Source organism: Lepisma saccharinum, chromosome 1 (genome assembly GCF_977018435.1).
Source record: "Lepisma saccharinum chromosome 1, izLepSacc3.1, whole genome shotgun sequence".
NCBI classification, from domain to species: Eukaryota; Metazoa; Arthropoda; class Insecta; order Zygentoma; family Lepismatidae; genus Lepisma; species Lepisma saccharinum.
Genome location: NC_139229.1, coordinates 204395562 through 204415010, shown reverse-complemented (window position 1 = coordinate 204415010; position 19449 = coordinate 204395562). Strand labels below are relative to the sequence as shown.

At 39.0% G+C, this 19449-nt stretch overlaps 1 protein-coding gene and 1 long non-coding RNA gene across 4 annotated transcripts in view; one reads left to right on the top strand and one right to left on the bottom strand.

The window, feature by feature from the left end:
* The window catches only part of LOC145978400 (netrin receptor UNC5C-like), a 546350-nt gene that overhangs the window by 384354 nt on the left and 142547 nt on the right, over positions 1 to 19449 (bottom strand). The window lies entirely within an intron of this gene.
* On the top strand, positions 7008 to 14515 carry LOC145991301 (uncharacterized). Its single transcript, XR_014442040.1, has 3 exons — positions 7008 to 7095; positions 9455 to 9548; positions 14458 to 14515. It is a non-coding gene; the product is annotated as an uncharacterized LOC145991301 (long non-coding RNA).

Here is a 19449-nt window from a genome sequence, read left to right as displayed (position 1 = left end):
AAATATAAATTGTTATGTGAAACCCCCCCTTTTTGTAATTCCGGCGCAAATATAATCTGCTCGCTTGGCACCCAGGGTTGGCACATTGAGGGATGAAAGTAGGAAGTAATCCAGAGGGTCGGATAGAAACGAGGGATAGGGGGGCCGACGACTTTCACATATGGGGGCTCGTCCGGGATATATCTTGTTGTATAAAATGTCGTCAGGTCTATAAGTTTGAAAGATAGACGGACTGACGGACGGATAGATTTTTTAATTTTTACAATGAAGATCGTACAGAAGTGAATGTTATTACGTAGTGGAAAAAGTAAAGTACAAAAAATGGCAGTACAAATTGATAGAGATTTGCTTGGACAGCTATTGGGTAATCAGGATATAAGCGATAAATCTCAGGAGGAAATTATTAGGGAATTAAATAATCTCGCTTTATCGCGCACTGAACAGCAGAGTGCTAAGGAAGAGGAGATAAAAGTTCAGAAAATTCTCGATAAGTCAAATTTACCGATTCCAGTCTTCACAGGGAGCGATGACAAGATTTCGCCGCATGATTATTTGCAGGAATTGCGGAATTATAAAGATGTCATGGGCATTTCGGAGAAGTCGTTGTTTGACAAGATTCTTCCGTTCTCGCTAAGGATGGCTGCAGGGGATTGGTTTAGATTTTCACGCCCGTTTGAAGATTTCAGGAGCTTTGAAAATGCTTTCTTAGAAGAATATTATTCTGTAGACTATAAGAATGAGATCGACCGTTTGATTTTGAATCGCTTCCAAATGAGCGAAGAATCTCTGGTTTTGTTTATTCGTCGAATGAGGAAACTGTTTTCTATGAGGCAAAAAGAGACAGAGGAATGTGAAGTAATAGAACATATTCTATCTCATGCACACCCTAGTTTCAGAAGGCATTTGTATGGGATGCAATTTCATACTTTGAAGGAATTGGAATCTGAAGCAGCCATTGTTCAGAGGAGGTTGTATTCAGAAAGGCTTTATTATTCACCGCTCGCCGGTGAGACGGAATTATCTTTTTCTGAAGTTTGCAACACTGAAGAGGACACCTCGCGAAGAACAGGAGTAAAACATTTGGCTTTGTCCGCGAGGACAAGCGAGGGGGGAACCGAGAGTGACCAGCTACCCTTATGCTCTCTCAATCCAGGTTTAGGAAAAAGGATCAAGGGCTGTGAAACAACCGCGTTTCTAAGAAGCGGCATTGGCGGTGATGCGACCGTAGGGCAAAAGAGACCCTCTTTTGATGCGACTTTTGGACAAGCGGGGGCCAATAAAAATTCTGCAAAGATAATTTGTTGGGGCTGCCGTTGTGAGGGCCATAAACTTCAGGAATGTCAACAGACCAATAAAAGGAACCAACCCGCTGGAAAGGGAGGTCAGCAGCGTCCCCAAATAAACCTTCTGTCGCCCGCCGGGAGAAAACGCAGAAACAAAGGCCGTTTTTTGAATGGAGAAGGCTGTTTTCAGCAAGACCTCGAACCTCTCATTCAATGTAAGATTAACAACAAACGCTTTGTATTATTTGCAGATACGGGAGCTTCAGCTTCTACGCTAAGTTTGGAGACAGCCAAGTTGTTAGAGAGGGATGGAAATAAATTCATGAAGACGAGAAAATGGAACATTTCGTTAGCTGTGGGCAGCGTTATATCAGTTGGCGAGATGTATGCTACTGTTTGTATTAATAACATGAAATTTAAGCATAAATTTATCATCCTTGAGAATTGTTTCCGTGACATAATTGTTGGAAGGGATTTTTTGAGGCAGAGTGGGATAATTTTGCACATTGAGCAGAACGGATGGTCGTTCAAGGATAGCGACGTGATTTACACGTTCTCGAAGCGTGCATGTAAACGAGAATTCGCTGTTACAGTTATGCAGAGAAATAACGTGGTACAGGAAAGGAATAACTCGTCAGATCACTCGCGCCTGGGTGGATGCAACACACATGCACAAGAGAATAGCGGGAAGTCTACGAATGAGGATACGGGCCAATTAGTGGGTTCCCAAGGACTCGAAGTTCAGAAGACTGCAAACGCTGGTGTATTATGCTCCTTGAAAATCTCCAATGAGGTAAAGAGGAAACAGTGGAAGGGAATAGTAAGGGAAAATACATTTCCTCGAAAAAATTCCATTTCTACGAACGAGAAGAACCATTCATTATCATTGTTGCCTTTTGCTTTAGAGGGCAATGAAAATGATGAATTACTGGTTTTTGAGAGGCTACAAAAAACTTCATCGCTTGTTTCAGAGCAAATGAGAGACAGTTTGTTATCTCATATAATGAAACAACTGAAGGGACAGCATTTCTCTGGGAGTAGGAAGTATAAGGAGAAAGTTGCTAAGTTGGCCAATCAGTCGTTTTTGGATGAGGAGGGAGTTTTGTGCAGGAGGATAGACTGCAAGCAAGATTGTAAGGGAACAGCCAAGATATGGGTCCCGTTGAGTTTGAAATCTCAAATATTGACGTCACATCACGATTCTGAATTTGCAGGACACAATGGGAAGCATAAAACTTTGTCGAAAATCAAGGAGAAATATTCGTGGCTTGGAATGACACGAGATATCGCTCGCTACGTCAGAAGTTGCGTTCCCTGTACTGTTTCCAGCAAAAGGAAGACAGAAGAAGTGAGACTGAAATATAAGAAAACGAGCCCAGCCTTACTTCAGATGTTCCCGGATGAAGAGAACGAGATCAAACGTAAGCCATGTAAATTTCGCATTGGAGACAAGGTGTGGCTGAAAGAGCACACTACATCTGGTAGATTGCGTGGCGTTAATGGTGAACTTGAAACGGAACACTCAGGTCCATGTTTAATGCCTGGAAGGATTAAAGAAGATACTTTCAGGGCAAAGAATGGGAAGGATTGTCCGATTGTGGAAGGTGAACCAGGCCAGTTGTCCAGCCATAAACCACCAGCTTTTGCTGTGAGGTGGAGGGACAGGAAACAGCCAAGGGGAGCCACGCGACAACTCCTAATGAGGGTTAGGAAGACTACCGTCTGGCCGCCTAGCCAGCAATCCCAGATGTCATAATAGCCGACCGCGGATCTTCTTTTATTGTTAATTTTTTTATTTAGTTTTCATTGTATATAACTTACCCCATTTTCTTCATTCACACAACACTGTTTATTTATTTGCGTGTCTCCAAGTTGTAAACAGAAAGACACATTGCGAATTTAGGTTCGAGAGTCGAACCAGGACTCGGTTGAGAGTTGAACCAGGACTCGGTTGAGAGTCGAACAAAGACTCTGTTGGGAGTCAAACCAAGGACTCGGTTGAGAGTCCAACCAAGGAACTCGGTCAGGAGTCGAAGCCAAGGACTCGGTCAGGAGTCGAAGCCAAGGACTCGGTCAGGAGTCGAAGCCAAGGACTCGGTCAGGAGTCGAAGTCAAGGACTCGGTCAGGAGTCGAAGCCAAGGACTCGGTCAGGAGTCGAAGCCAAGGACTCAGTCGGGAGTCGAACCAGGGACTCAGTCGGGAGTCGAACCAGGGACTCAGTCGGGAGTCGAACCAGGGACTCAGTCGGGAGTCGAACCAGGGACTCAGTCGGGAGTCGAACCAGGGACTTGTTGGGGAGTCAAACCAGGAACCAGAGAAAACCAACTTCAAGGAAGATGCTGTCAGGAAGACTTCATCCTAGAGAGGATACTTCAGTGGCGGACTTCACAAGGAAGAGGAAGCTTGGTGAATCTGTGAACATTGTGGACAATGTGATAAAGTGAATGAACTAGTGACTATTTCATTTTTCAGATACTCTGAGAACAGTTGAATACTTTAGTGGGTATTGTGTAATTGTGTTGGATGATTTTGTAAATATGGTGATCTTGTTTTGAGTGTATTGTTTTTTCTTGTTCCTCTTGAAGGGGGGAACTATGTAACGGTCGGATTGACCATTACTGGTTTTGATATATTGTAATAATTAATTGCTGGCCAGCTACAAGGTGTAGGGTTAAGTAATATGTTTCCATGAGTGTACTTTTATGTTGTTATTGCATGTAAGTGTATATGCTTATTGGATTGTGCTTTGCTGGATGTTAGATTCCCCTGTTTTTTACCTCCCCGGTTGGGGGAGCTAGCTGTTACAAAAGACCGTTGGCAGTGGAATTTTCCAACGCTACGGGGTCCACGTCCACGGACGTTTACCCCGGCTATAAAAAGAGCCAGTGGGCTTTAGAAAAAAAACAGTGTTTCCCCATTGATCGACGAAAGAGGAACGTCTCCTCAAGTTTAGTCCACTTATGGTGGCTAGACTGGATATCATAATGTAGCATCTGGTTATGCCAGCCCCTGTTGCTGTCCCAAGTCCCCTTTTAGAAAAAGCTTTGATTATGTGGATATTTCCGTATTTGATTAATTGATGCCCAAAAGAAAGAGAGAAGGCGTAAGGAAACGCATTTGTAACGGAATATCATTTAAGCTGAGGATAGGCCCACCGAGATAGTTTTGCTAACTCGGTGGTAAGGGAAGTGCCGATGGTTATGCCATAGGTGCGCAAATATATTGATTTAGAGATTTGGTCTATGCAAGACACTCATGGAAACGCTCTTTAAAATATGTATATATATAACTACGTAAAATAAACCAATATATCCTACGAGAATGTTATAATTTCAAGAACTACGGTACTGTCCATTTAACAACCTGTATATTCACTTGCTGTATATGTGTAAACGAACCAGGGACATACAAATATAAATTGTTATGTGAAACCCCCCCTTTTTGTAATTCCGGCGCAAATATAATCTGTTCGCTTGGCACCCAGGGTGAGGTGAAAGGAGAGATTGAGGGATGAAAGTAGGAAGTAATCCAGAGGGTCGGATAGAAACGAGGGATAGGGGGGCCGACGACTTTCACAAGATTAAATTAGATATTACAGGAAAACATTAAATAAAATGTAACAATAGGAATTTATTGAAAACTTGACTAAGTCTATCAGAAATGGTTCTCGTTTCAATGTTGTTGCGTCCAGAGAGAAAGATAAGATATCTTGAGGGTACCACACATTCTCGGTATTGACCAGTGGCGTGCGGTGACATTTTCCGATGGGGAAGCAGATCCCGAAAAATTAAGAGAACCAAGAATTAATTGCTTCTACATGGTTCGTTATACTGAAGAAACGAGCACTCTACCTGGTACTGTTTCGACAACGTCTCTAAGGGAAAGATGAATTTCCTGGCGTAGTTGTTCATTTTTTTCGAATTTCAGTTGGTCTGTTGTCAAACGTATTTAATGCAGCAGACGATCGCGGATGTTTGAAACAATTTTCAAGACTTTCACACACTGCAATATTCACAAATCCACTTTAGCATCACGTAGTTCTTTCCGTAGTAAATAGTAAACAATGCCAACACTAAAGTTTTTGAAGCAAACAAATAGAAATTCACCCGCCCGAAAAACCGTAACTTTTCACCTCGCAAAGCGCTTGAAAAAAGTGTGACCGCGGCCAGCGAGTTTTACCAACTCTATTTTGCGGATGTGTCCATGGACATGTTGGCTCTCTTAATACACCGAACGCTCTGAAACGTTTATCTTCACATAGAATATGTCATCCGTATGTCAGCTATCATATTTTTGTGTTTTGAAACTTATAGTTTATTTATGAATGTAAATTTTAACTAGCTTGGTGGATATGATACATCGTTGACAGTATACAGTACACTTGGAAACTTAATCGTGCAGTTCGCAACACTCAGGACATCAGCAGCTCAATCGAGGCACTCTCGGCTTTCTTCCATCCCTTACGGGCTGGGAAACAAAATTTGCCCCAACACAACCTAACCTCCCATTGGACACTTCAAGGTCGCCGGGGGATTTCTCGGGCTCCTGGTGGCATTGTACTCAGGCTACACAGGATGGCCAGGGTGACACTACGCAGATGTTTTGTCAACACGCCGCGAGAGGGTGTTGATGGCCCCATGTCGGAAAAGGACAAACCTTGAAGGCTTGCAGAGGTTGATATTCTGTTGAGGCAACCCGGAAGAAATAATGAGAAACCAAAAGTTAAAGAATTAATTTGTAACAGTTATGCTCTGTGCCACCACTGCTGGCCTTGCTGTACCGGAGTGCACGCGCATGGTATTGACTAAGTGAAAACGGTAAAGGAATCCGCCCCTTCTACACCCCTTCTCAAAAGTTGCCTTCAGCAATGTGTAAAGGCTAGATGTGCCCCAGAGCCGATAATTATGGAACATTTATGGAAAATGCGGACATCATCCCTGAGAATCGAACAAAGTCTTCCCTATGGCAGTCAGTGGCCCTACCCACTGGACCGCCATAAAGGAAAGCCAAAGAACCTAAATTTCCATGCGAAACTGTTGAAACAATAAAAAGTGTAGGTTCTACGTAGAAGAAGGAAATATCTCGAATGAAAAATACTCAAGAAAGTATTTAGGGGAGGGGGTCCAGGGGGTCCGGACCCCCCCCCGAAAGATTTATCAAGTACTAAAATTATATAATGAAAATTGAGCCTAAGCAGAATTATGATCCTCACCACCCCTCCTTGAGCACGTCACTGTACACGCGAAAGAATCTTGACTCCAGACATACCCTGCCGTGGCTGTAAACATGGGGATGGGGGCTGAAAAAAGGGCCTGTTATGACCCAAACCTTCAAGAGTGGGAGAAAGTATAGGTCGTTGGACCTGTCTGCCTGTTCGGAAGCTTTCGGCTGTTCTCGGCACCGGCAGAGACCAGAGAGATTTGCACCATTCTGCGATGAGCTGAGCCGACGAACACCATTGCCTTCAATAGGAAACTTGGCGGAAAGGTTCGGCGCGAGGGGTACCCATACAGCACACCAAGTTTCAGACATATTTCAGAAATATTGCAATCTTTCATATACGTTTCTAACATTCTGGTTTCGCGTTGACGTTACAGAAAGCATCACATGAAGTCCCAGTTTTGTTTCTGAAACATTGCAATGTTATCGTTTCATTGTCTAGTTTCTGGAACGTCTAGGAGACATTGCAACGTTGGATTCAGTCATCATCGGCCATCCGGGAAATTTTCTGAGGCGGCCATGTTGTGTTTACGTTCAATGCTAACCGGGAGTCGTGCACATCTTATGAAGAATAATGTTGTTTATTGAGTGGTAAGTTGAATATTATTAATACCAAAGTGTGTTTAATTGTGTTATACTTAATCTGTGTTGCGTAACGTGTGTGAGAACGTGAGTGGAAACAAGGCAGGCGTTATCAAACCAGTGTTTAAAGAAGTATTTCGTCTTGTTTGTTTAATTGAAAATACATGATGTGAAGAAGCAACTTCTCGCACCTCATGAAACTAAAATAACAGGGAATAAAGTGCTTACCTATAAGCAGTGCACATTTATAGTATACCGAAAATAGATTGAATGGAAGAGACGGAAAGTACTTGTTGCTGAAAATGTATCATTTTTCGGTTACATTATAATTACCACCTTCCTCATTTTGTACAAAACTTGCCCTCTTAAAAAAGTTTCTCACCTCCCTGTGCATAGTGAAGAAGCGTAGAATACTTTGAACTACGTACGTTGTTACGTTAGTAGTTTTTATCTAATAAGAAATACGTTTCTACAAATTCATTCTGCGATTTCGATACGTAAATCGAAGGCTGCAGCATTGTCACGTGCAATTTTTTTTTAGCTGTGTGGATTGTAGCTCGAGTCTTAGCGAACAGGCTACTACTGAAGATCACAGCATGATTTACATGGTGCTCCTATAATTCAGATTCTAATTTTACAGGACGCAATGAAATGTTGCTGCATTACAATTACCACAGCTTGAAGTGGGTGAAAGAACAAGTAACAGAAACAATATTTTTTTTAAAATTTATTTGCTAATTTTTGTGTTTGTGATTGCGATAATTTACCTTAAATCAGCAATGCACACAAGAAATACTTTTCCCAACTCTGTGATTACATTGCTTCAAAATATAATTGTCACATTATTGTAAACTTATGTAATCAGAATTTGATCTAAATATGGAATATACAGCATCCACCTAAGTAAAATTTTGACAGAGTGACTAGTGAAGCTAGCTTAGAGTTGTTTCACCAGGTTTTAATCTGTGCATGCGAATAATCTCTGACCTGACCTGGCCTGTTACACTGTCACACACATTCTTTAGTTATTGGTGGGTATAAAGATTACATTGGTGTGTGTTTACATGCAGGCGATCATTACTTTTTTACCTCCACACCATGCAGTTGGAAAAATGTATCGTGTATGGACTAGTGTATCACGTGATGAAGATAATATTACATTCATAAATGGTTTGGTCCTAGTTCCAATTGTTTAATTACAATTTCATTATGGTACACAGGCATTTTTTTCATGGTTCAATGTCTGTTTACACATGTACTTCAGAGTTATAGCAATCACTTTCTGTGTTTTTGCTTTGAGATTAATGTTTCACTTACATGTACTTCTCAATTGCAATCAGCCATTTGTTTACTACCATCTTGATTACGGACTACTACTGCCATGTGTGCATGATGCAAAGGGGTTTCTTAATAAAGTTAGGCAAGTAAGGTTTAGGGCTCTTTAGTTTTCAAAAAACGCCTCTAAATGCTTTTGTGGTTAGGTTGGGTGGGCCATTTATAGCTCTAAGTGTTCCAAATGAAAAATGCCTTGTCGACAAATGCTTGCGTAAGGTACTTTTTTCGTGATTTTATTTATTTGCTAATGAGTTGCACTTTGAAATTCCAAACAGTGGTAATTACTTTCACTAGGGTTCAAATTTATTGTAACAATAAATTCTACAATTTTGCAATACTTAATCTTCCTATGAAACTGAAAAAAATCATTAAACATTCGGAACCATTACCCTTCCAACACCTTATAATGTGATTTCTGGTCTTCAGTACTTCCTGCTATTCTCACAACCTGGTGAAAGAGTTCCATGAGTATTCTCACCACTTGGTGAAAATAGTTACAGCCAAATTTTAAATTACTTCTGAAACTCAATTCTTACTAGTTCAGCTCTCATTTGGTGGCTAAACCCTTCAATAATAAATAGCCCATGTACATTGAAGTGCAATTGTAAACAAAGTAGATGTGGTACTGGTTTAAATGACTGCAATCCTCTGAAAGTGACACATGCCATGACTGGACACAGTGTATATTATAATAGAGTGACTAGCTTTGCCAGGTGATTCAGCTAGAACCTTTTTTAGTACTTCTTTATTAGTTATGAGAGATACATGTTAATCAGCAATGGATAAGCAGCATGTTTCACTCATTTTATATTTTGTGTTGGTGTAGCAGTATGGTATCTTATGCAGGCACTGGAAGTATTGTCAGACTTCTAGAATGTTTTATTTTACTGTTCTGTAATTTTATAAGTAGTTTATGTGAAATGCAATATTTTCTACTTGCTTAGTCAACGGGTTCAAATTATGGAAAATTTTGCATTTCAGTTTGCATACAAATGAATTATTCCTTATACAATTTATGATTTTTTTCTTCTAGGCACTGTTTGCCAACACCAGCCAAATACTAAAGAGCAAGAGGTGTCTGATGTTGTGGCTTGTGCAGGACAAACTTGGCTAGACAGAGAAAACAAGTAAGTAATAACGTTCTGTGATGGGCTAATTTGTATTTTTTTAGCTCAAGGAGTCATAAAAAACATTATGTTGATGATCCAAATTAACATGTAGAAATTACACATTGCTAGATTCATTATTGTGCTTGTTTCAAAGTGTAATCTCCCATTATATACTCCATAATGTACAGTGATGGCATCAGCACCTTTTTTATATCTGCCACTAGCCACAATATTCATGTAAAGTCAAAGATAGCAAGAAATCTTAGCAAAACTCTCCCCCCACCCATATTTGCCAAGTGTAAACACAGTAGTTATTTTCCGAACGATTGAAGATGACCGGACCCCTCTCAGATTTTCTTCATATTTGGCATACTCTCTAATTGAGGCCTCCAAATCACGAATCTAAAGTTAAAAGTTGTCGGAAACGTCTAGAATTGCAAAATAAGCTAAAATAAGGCATTAGTTTTCGGGCTGGTAACCGTCGATTTTTGCAAAATTTTTTTGTTTCACAAGCAAAATATATATATTCCTGTTACTACCACGACACCAAATTTTAACTATGTTTGCCTAACCTAACTGAAACTAACCTAACCACATGTCAATGGATCGCAATTATTTTGCAATTGCTAGATCCTGATACTACCACGACATGAAATTTTAACTATGTTTGCCTAACCTAACCACACGTCAATGGTTTGTGGGGCTAGCGTCAATAATTCACAATTATTTTGCAATTTCCAGACGTTTCCGACAAATTTTAACTTCAGATTCATCATTAGCAGGCCTCAAATTAGTAAGTATGCCAAATATGAAGAAAATCTGAGAGGGGTCCGGTCGTCTTCAGTCATACCTTATTTTCTTTCTTTTCGTAAAATGAAATGAAATGCAAACTTATTTTCCAAATAGTAATAACCCGTGGCACAACAGCCCGTGAGGACCAAGGCCTATCTACCGACCGCCGGTGATGATTGATTGATTTGGTTTATATTACTTTACTTTTCTGCCACATTTTTGTTAATTGTAAAGATTATTATTATTATTAGAAATTCTTTATTCATGGATGCAGTTCAGCGACGGCCATGCTGGGATTCTAACCTGGAACCCCTATCATTGCAGTGCAATGTGCTAACCACTCCATGGAAATTTGTGCGATATTCTGTCTTAAACTGTGATGAACAAAGGTATTTTTGGTTAATAAAAAGTGGCCTTTGGTTAGAAGCCCTAGCGAGGCATAAGAATGCTTTTGCTCATATTTCTATCATGTCCTCTTATCAGTTGGCTGCAACAAACAAACACACAATGTATTTATTAAGACTGAAATGTAAAAATATTTTGTAGCCCTGTAGAACAGATATGGGTTGCAGAAGTTCAAATATATGGCTTGCTTTTATTTTACTCAAGGATAGTTTCATGTCAATTCTGGGTCATTCCATGTCAAACCAACCAAGTAATTGGTTGCATGACCATTTTAGAAAAAAAAATCATTTTTAGTACAAATGTTGGTACATGTTTGTAGATATTAAGAACAATATCCCAAAAAAATATTGTATTTAGTTCTCCTGGGCCAGCCATTTTTCCAACAATTGCCCGTGACTTTTTTTGCTCATGTAGAAGTTGACGGATTTCACAGATCTTCAATTGTCATACCTTGTAATTTTAATTTCTGGTAAGTCAACTATTAAAATCCTATTACTATATTTTCTGATTTTTTAAGCCCAACTTTAAAAAAGAAAAAGGAAATGCTTCATTCATTATTCTAGGTATACATGTGGCTTAACATTACACACCAATGTCACAAATTAGATCGCATATGTTATGTCATATTTACCAAACAAGTTGAGTCTAAAAGTTGAGATTTTTACTGTGAGTTAGGTTCATGCAGGGCTTCCTCCATGCCAAATTTCAGAATTTTTCAAAAGGACCCATCTGAGATATTTAAAACCGAAACTGTCAAAATTCCATAAATGGCCATGTTTCTTGACCCGGTCGTGAGTGGGGGTGATGTGATCAGCATCACGCCCCTGACTGCCTTTACCCCCCGGGGTTTACCCCCGGTACCCATGTTATTCGACGCTGGGAGGGGGCCGGGGCTGCTTCCACCGTTATACCGCATTTGGTAGAACCTGTCCCGCTTCCCGCGCTAGGGAGCGCTCAACAGTTTCGGTGCCAATGAGAAACGAGGAAAAAATCGTCTGCTGGGCAGCGAGGAGCGAATGAAAGCCAGAAGAGAGGCGCTTACGTAGACGCTGTTGCGACGTTGCGTATTTTAATTGGCTGCCTGGCTTTGACTTTCCCCAGCACCGAGAAAAGACAGGGAGCAACTAGCGCGGGAACCGGGACAGGTTGTAACAAACGCAGTATAGAAAAGTTCCCGGATTTGAACCGGCCGGGGATCGAACCCGGGACCTTTAGCATGGTAGTCAGACGCGTTACCAACTGAGCCACCGTGGGCACTGTCTTGTTACCCAAATTACCACCTTAATTTTTGTTCTTAGGATGCAATTTTGAGCAAAACATACTTGAATAACATAGAAAGTATGATTCATTAACTACAGAATGAATTTTGTTTTAGGTCTCTAGCTTTACTGATTTTTGAGATATTAAGGTTTCCGTAATTTGCTACATGAGAAAAAAACACCTTTGTAATGTTGGAAAAAGGATGTTCCAGGAGAAATAAAGACAATAAATATTTTTGAACATTGTTTCTGATATCTAGAAACATGTACTAATAAGGTTGTTTTTTTCTAAAATGGAAGTGGCCGCGGTGGCTCAGTCGGTAACGCGTCTGACTACCATGCTCAAGGTCCCGGGTTCGATCCCCGGCCGGTTCAAATCCGGGAACTTTTCTAACGATGGAAGCGGCCCCGGCGCCCACCCAGCGTCGAATAACATGGGTACCTGGGGGAAACCCTGGGGGGTAAATGCGGTCAGGGGCGTGATGCTGATCACATCACCCCCACTCACGACCGGATCAAGAAAGTGTGGGGCGTTACCCCCACACCCCCTATACGCCTTCATGGCGTAGTGCTAAGCACAGGGGAGCACTTTACCTTTACTTTTTTTTCTAAAATGGTCATACAACCACCATTGGAGGGTTTCTACCAACAAAAGGGGTTTGAGAACTTATGATCCTCAATTTTAATGAAACTCAGCACATTTCATCTTTCATTGTGGTGAGAAACCACATGATTTTTTTTGGTATTTACCTTGAATTATGACCCCTTCAACTTTTAGTTATTCCTTTTCTTTTATTCCATTCCCAAACTTTCCAGTGCGAGCTGCAGTGTCCTAGAAGAAAAAAATTCTGTCGCTCTTCAAATTATATAATGTGTTTTGAGATTTCACAACGTTAACCGAAGAATATAGATTTCAGAGAAAAATGTGACATTCATATTCCAGTATATTAGTAAAATATTACCTGGTTTTGGCCCAAAAGCAAGGTTTACTAGAATTTCGATTTTTTTAAAGGGAAAGTTGCAACACTAACTCAAATATTTTTAAAGTAAAGTTTCATATATATAATCTAACTTACACAGAAATAAAATTGATGGTGTTTTCATTCCTTCTGTGATTTTTTAAAAAAAGTATATCACATTTTATAGTTTTCAAATTATCTCTAAGAATCTAGATATCACAGAATCAATTTTTGGAGTATACAATTTTAAATAAGGTTTTCATGGATGCCAGGAAGGTGTCACCTTAAAATTTCATACTTCACCCATATAATTTTATTTCAGTAACAGTCATTTGAATGAATTATTAAAAGGATATTGCAGAAATATGATAACTTTGAATTGACTGTGTTTCTTTCAGGGAGTGACACTATTATGGAGAAAATATGCCTCCCCCCTCCCTTTTGAAAAAAAAATCAGTGCTTGGCCCTACCTGAAAACATCCTGTGGTCAAACATGAATGTTTTGTTCTTACCTTTATAATTACTAATATTAGTTTATTTACATTTACTATGACAAAGACACATCTTAAAAAGTAGTTGAATACTACTATAACTTTTTAATACATGGAATAAAATTAACGAGGAATGTAACTTGTAGTACAATTTTTAGATTTGATCCCTCGGTTTAGGATGAGACTTTGTGTAGTGTTTGAGCACATTATAGCTACTGATATACCAAGGTACTAGCATGCACTAGCCAGCCATTTTCAACAAAAAGCACTTCATAGTTTTCCAACCGCTTCTCAAGTAGTGAAGATATTGTCCAATTGCCAAGTGGATCTGGTGGTCCAGTAGTAAGGCACCAGTTTGGCTTTTCCTTCCATGCCCTGCGTTCCTGGCATCCATGAAAACGCTATTTAAAATTTTGTACTCCAAAAAATGTGCTTCAATGATATCTAGATTCTTAAGAGTTAATGTGAAAAGTATAAAAGCCGGTAGTCATTAAAAAAAAGCAGAGGAGGAATGAATCAAAATCTATTTTATTTCTGGGCTAGATAGATGATATATCAAACCTAAGAAAAATCGAAATTGTAGTAAACATTGTTTTTGCCCTAAAATCTGGTAATATTTTACTAATTTATTGGTGTACAAAAATGTAAATGTGATACGTTGTCATATTTTCTTTCTATTATTTTGGTAATGTTGTGAAATTTCAAAGAAGTTTGAATAATTTGTAAGGGAGCTAGAATTTTTCTTCCAGTACAGTGCAGCTCACACTTGGAGGCTTTGGTAATGGAAGAAAGAGGAATTACTGAACAACTTAGACCGAAAAACTATGGTTTCTCACCACCATGAAAGTATTATTAAATGTGCCGAGTTTCATGAAAATTTCAGATTATGGGTACCGTGGTCTGGTTGAACTGATGTCTGATGTGGAATGACCTTATGCAAAATTTTGTTTCTTTAAATGATATTTCTGCCCACAGAATGCTAATTCAGAATTGATGTTACATGACATTATTCTCTTTACAGGTAAAACTGAATGTTGTTCCACTGAGGCTGTCTGAGTGTGGTCTGCAGAAATTTCAACGGAACAAAAAAATGTATTTAGACAAAAAAATAAAGACTCTTTTGTGAAAAAATATATATTCCTTTGATAATACTTATCCTTTTATATTTGTTTCATGTGTGAATTGTTGTTTGAAGTCTACTTAATGTGCAGATAGGCTAATCGGGAGTAGACCTGCAATTTAAAGTGGGATTCCAACCACTGTGCAATGTGCCTTCACATGGTATTGAACTTGGGATCCCTTCACTGCAAGGTTCTTATTTATATTTCTCACAGTGTATTCTGAAACTGACGAACCTAGCCTAGCACAACCATTTGAAAGTCAATGAAAGATATAATATAAATCATTCAAAAATCATGTCTTGCATGTTCTCATTTTGAAATGTTTTGGTATAAGTTAGGAAATCTATGTAAAATTGTTTTCATGAAGAAATGGTAATGTAGGAAATCGTAGAACATCTTTGAAGCAACAAGACAATGGAAATTTCTCACAAGAAACAGTAATAGCATTGATAATTCTGACTGGCAAGCACAACCTCTGATACTGCACATTTTCAAGATTATAGAGAATGTCAAAACACATTTAATCAATTTTTAAACTTTGATTTGCTGTTATTGTTCAATTCTTATTTATATTGTTAGTTCCCAAAAATTGCCCAAGTTTAGCTTGTGTCCATTTTGCTCTTTTTTCTTGTGAACTGATAGTTTTCCAAGTTTTTATTTTTTACTGATTCTTTTAATAATAATAATCCATGGCTCCGCAGACCTTGGGGTGGCACGGCATACTTAACGGTTGCCAACTTTGTGGTCAATTTCTCCAATTATGTAAGTATGTAGGATATTCTTATCAAATGTATAGACTGCCAATTCAGGTAACTTGTAGGTCACTCTGCATGATCTCCAGAAAGTATCCAATAAGGTATCTCAGATGTTTCCAGAATAATGCATGTTTCAAAACCAATATTATTAGAATCTAAATGGTGTAAATAATTCACAATAGCTATGTACAAGGTGGTGGTAAATTACAAACATGCAAGTTTGCAGTTTAACTGTTACATTAATTTTGAATTTTTATTTGGGATGATATGCTCAAATTATCTGTTCATTCTTTTGTAATTAATATATAGAATATACCTTATTGTACCAGATTTTTCATCGTAAAGTGACACAATGCACAAAGTAAATTTTAATATTTAGTAAAATGTTTACATGCTTCCAGTCTATCATCAATTGATAAAGTGGGCGAAAAGTGACTGGAGCATGATGCTGATAACATCACCCTCAATCCAACCTTCCTTGTGACGTGTCACAGCAAACCACAAACAGCTTTGTTATTGCATGTAAAACTCTATTCCTTAGTAAACAATTGAAGGTATTAATGATGATTACCAATTTAATGTTTCATATTTTCTTTTGAGGTGTCTAAAGTTTTTTTTTTTTTAACTCTAGCTTTGTCTGACATGAACGAATGCATAATCGGCAATTTTATGCACTTTTTCTCCTGACTAGATTAATTGAGATATGTGGTCAATTGATGGGAGATAAAATAAATATTAATCATCATGCCTAATGAGGTTTCAAACCCAAGACCTCTGGCACTTTCACAGCATCACAATACTTGATTTTAAAAGAAATACTGTGAATTCTATTTTCAGGAAATTATTTACAAGTAAATATTGTAATAATTTTTGAAGGGGGTTTAACCCCAAACCCCCCTCAAATATGCCATTTATGAATACAGTACTGATTCCATTCAATATAACAATAATGTGAAATAATATCACTGTAATGTAACTGAAATATCACAAAACTGTACGGAAATGTATCTGTAATGTTACACTGACATGTTTCTGCAATGTTACATTGACACGTTTCTGTAATGTTGCACTGACATGTTTCTGTAACATTACGAATGTTATGTTAGATTCGCGGACATTTTTACATTGCTGAAACATACCTGAAACATCACAGTAATGTTTCGCAATGTTGCTGCAATGTTACAATGTTTCAAGAGTTACGTATCCGTAACATATCTGAAACCATGTTGTGCTGTATGGGTAGTAGGCCTACTGGGGCCTCATTTCGATGCGGTAAGATTAGCGAATCTCTTGCGTATTTCCAGCTGTTTCATGCTGTCGCTTGGCTTATTTCGCACAAATATGCGAGTATTCTGACATATTATTTTTACTGCTTCTCTAAAATATATATAAAATTCAATATTTTTATTATTTTGCTTGGTCATCACCGCATCTCTCGATGACCTAATAGGTTTTTAAGACACAGTAAAAAAAAATCCAGCCCGACTTCGCGTCTCATAGCTTGAGAAACGATGAGCCTTGTTTAGCATTATTTATATATGAATAAAAATTGTGTTGAAATAACTTGAAATGGAGCCATAATTGCATTACATTTGACAAATGTATGGCCACGTGACATGCCTTTTAACCTATTTGTTAAATGCCATCTAGGAATTTCACTATGAACAATTCCTTTAGATACTGAATAAATATTGAAGTACACAGTATTTTCAACACTTCCAAATAAAAACCAAAAGGAATATGCATTAAGAAAAAAATCTGTAAGACATTAACGTCGTCACCTTGTAATCAAGGGATCCCGAGTTCGATACCCGGTAGAGGCACATAATGGTTCGGATCCCACTTTTAACTGTAGGTCCAGTCCCGATTGCTCTATCTGTGCATAAAGTGGACTTAAAACAAAAACTGAAGTACATGACATAATGGTGTGCTCTTCGATCAGCCTATCCATGCCAGGGACAAATTTCGAGATCGAACAAGCGAGGGAGGATCAAAATTTCAAAACTTATCTCTTCATAGGTTTATACGTAATTCGTTTAGGTATTTACATTTTCGTGATTGTACGAACTGCATGCAATGAGACCTCATACCAACTCTACTGCTGTTGTATATGTAACGAAACGTCTTACCAACTCAACATCCCTTAGACACAAACTTCCACAATTCCCATTTAGCATCTGGCAGAAGGGAAACACGGAAGCTTTGTTAACCTGCTTCAAGGAACAAAGTTGAAATTTTCATGCCCTGAGAAACATTTCTCCCTTTAAATGCTATTGATTAATGCAGGATGCTCCCGCAGGAGGTCTCTCGCATCGATCTGCCGCCTTGGTAAACAACCACTCTCGCCACTCACCCCATCGTTTTGTTTCCGTAATATTATTCTCCTGGGCGGGTTATTGCTGCTTGTATCAACAGCTGATGGAGACTATTTGCTAACAAGTAAGTAAATGGAGTTGGGTAGCGCGGAAGTTCTTGCTTTCCTTGGTTCAGTGATATGAAAGTTTAGGGTTCCAACCCTCCTGAGGACAAGAAATGAATGAAATTAGGCAGAAGTACACAAGAGGTGTACAGAAGTAAAGGCAACAGAAGACGTCACAGTAAATTTGCGTGGCTGTATATGTAACCAGTGTATATTAGCAGGCTTTAAAAGACTGTTGTGTCGTGATTGATACCTTCTAGAAATCTATCTCCCGTCTCGAAAAAGAATAAGCAAGCCACTCTCTATGGAGGAGTCGTGAGCGTGATGCGCCACGAGCCCAAGGCAAACAAGTTCGAATCCTGGGTAAAGCATGGATGTCACAATCTTTGTCCCATCTTATCGTTGCGATTAACCATAAAGGTAGAAAAGCATCGTAAAATACCAAAACTGAAATAGAAGAACCCTGGTGTGCCTGGTGCTGAAAAAATGCATTGTTCAAAGTGAAGTTAATATTCGTCTGAAGTGCACTGACCGTTGGCCAGACAATCATTTCATGGTGTAATAAGGTTGGGTAGACCACCGTCCGCGTTCGCATATTACTGAAGAGAATTTAGAAGTTATTTAAATATGGGCCTTTCCAGCTGTACACATTTTACAATTCTGGTGTGTTTTTATTATTTCTCCTCCTCTTTACCACATCCTCTTTACCACACCTTCATCTTAGTTTACTTACGAGCGCATTATTAGCACCTTATTCTTTTCTAGCTTTCACTACACATTTACTGTTATCAATAATTTATTAAATAATTGTTTTTAGTAGTTTTAATAAAACCTTTGTTGACTCATTTTCAACTATTTTACTCTATTTGTCAAGACGTGTCATATTTCCTCCTCTTCTCCTCGTCGCCATCTTCTTTGTATAGATTTTAGATTCATCTGTTCCCTAATATATTTATTTTCTTGTCTATATTTTTGTTTACACCGGAAGAGAATTTGACATTTCGTCCCCTCTTCACCATGTAATAGACTTTCCACGCTGCCGTACTACCATTTGTATTTGAATTGTGCCCATCCCCTAGTCTGAACCAGGGCCAATCTTGATCTATCTTTTGCCCAACAAGAGTCTGCATAACTCCTCCTGAAGAGAATACGGGAGGGATGGACCTTGCCTAAATCTTACGTGCTTGGAGTTCGAACCAATTTCCTCTACACCGCTTAAATGATCTTAACACTGGTGCCTTCGATATGTATTCTCTAAAGCAGTCGGAATCTTTCAAGCTTGTCAAGTAATCACAACCGCCATCTTGAAATCGAAAAGCCCTACAGTGCAGTCGGCGTTTCACCCGGCCCGGGGACCGCCTTCATGGCACTGATCGACCCTCTGTTGCTACGTTTACCTACGAAGGAACTTGCGGTCAAACAACCAATTAGGCCCCTTCCCGAAGCAGCCAGCAGGGAAACAGGATTTTGTCAAAGTAACCGTTCTGCGCTGTTCATGGACACCTGTTTTAACGACAACTCCAATGTAGTATCGATTACACAATAGGCCTGGTTGTTTACGCGAGTTATGTAAAAGTGTTGGTCTTTCCTGGATTGTCTACGCATAGTGTGAAAGTTGTTAAATTCCTGGGTGGGATATTCAATATTGACAACAATGAGAACCTATTTGAATAAGCAGCAGCACTATAGGAGGTGGAGATGGAAAACAAGAGACGACG